This window comes from Alligator sinensis, unplaced genomic scaffold (assembly GCF_000455745.1).
Source record: "Alligator sinensis unplaced genomic scaffold, ASM45574v1 scaffold1185_1, whole genome shotgun sequence".
NCBI lineage: Eukaryota > Metazoa > Chordata > Crocodylia > Alligatoridae > Alligator > Alligator sinensis.
This window is the reverse complement of record NW_005842900.1, coordinates 539,228-540,415: the sequence shown is the minus strand read 5'-3', so window position 1 is coordinate 540,415 and position 1,188 is coordinate 539,228.

Here is a 1,188-nt window from a genome sequence, read left to right as displayed (position 1 = left end):
AGCACGGAGGCAGAAAGGGATCTTGGAGTCATCATTGACTCCAAGATGAACATGGGCCAACAATGCAAGGTCATGGTCAGCAGGGCTAACCGGACCCTATTGTGCATCCACAGGTGCATCTCAAGTAGGGCCAAGGAGGTGACCCTCCCCCTCTACGCGACACTGGTCAGGCCACAGCTGGAGTACTGTGTCCAGTTCTGGGCACCCCACTTCAGGAGGGATATGGACAACATTGAGAGGGTCCAGAGGAGGGCCACCCGCATAATCTGGGGACAGCAGGGCAGACCCTACAATGAGAGGCTATGGGACCTGAACCTGTTCAGCCTCCACAAGAGAAGGCTGAGGGGGGACCTTGTGACCATCTATAAACTCACTGGGGGGGACCAGAAGGGTTTGGGGGAGACCTTGTTTCCCCTAGCACCCCCGGGGATAACAAGGAATAACGGCCACAAGTTGTTGGAGAGTAGGTTTAGGTTAGACATCCGTAGGAACTACTTCACAGTTAGGGCAGCTAGGATCTGGAACCGACTTCCAAGGGAAGTGGTGCTGGCTCCTACCCTAGGGGTCTTTAAGAAGCGGCTCGATGCCTACCTGGCTGGGGTCACTTGAGCCCAGTTTTCCTCCTGCCCAGGGAGGGGGTTGGACTTAAAGATCTACAAGGTCCCTTCCGACCCTACTTCTATGATTCTATGATTCTCTCTTGAATGTCAGATGTCAGCAGCCTGGAGGTCAGAGGCTGAAGCCCATCTCTTTCCCCCTCCCATCCCCACTGCAGTGGGGTGGATGAGATGGGCAGGTGGTATACCCTCTGTCCATGGTGCCTTGAGTTCACCTCTCGGGGACCCTTCTGTCCATGTGGCCTTGGGTTCCCCTCTCAGGGACCCTTTGTCAGGAAACCCTTTTCAGGGATGGGGGACCCGTTGTTGCTCTAAAGTCTCTGCTTTTGTATTTTTTTTCCCCTCCTGATGACTCTCCATCCATGGCTACTGCTGATTGGTCTTTCTGTGGTTGTCATGCTGACAGGACAGAACGTGGACAGTATATTCATAGATTTCATAGACATTAGGGCTGGAAGGGACCTCGGAAGATCATCGAGTCCAGCCCCCTGCCCAAAGGGCAGAAAGTCAGCCGGGTTCATAGGATCCCAGCAAGATGAGCATCCAGTTTGCTCTTGAAGGTGTTCAATGT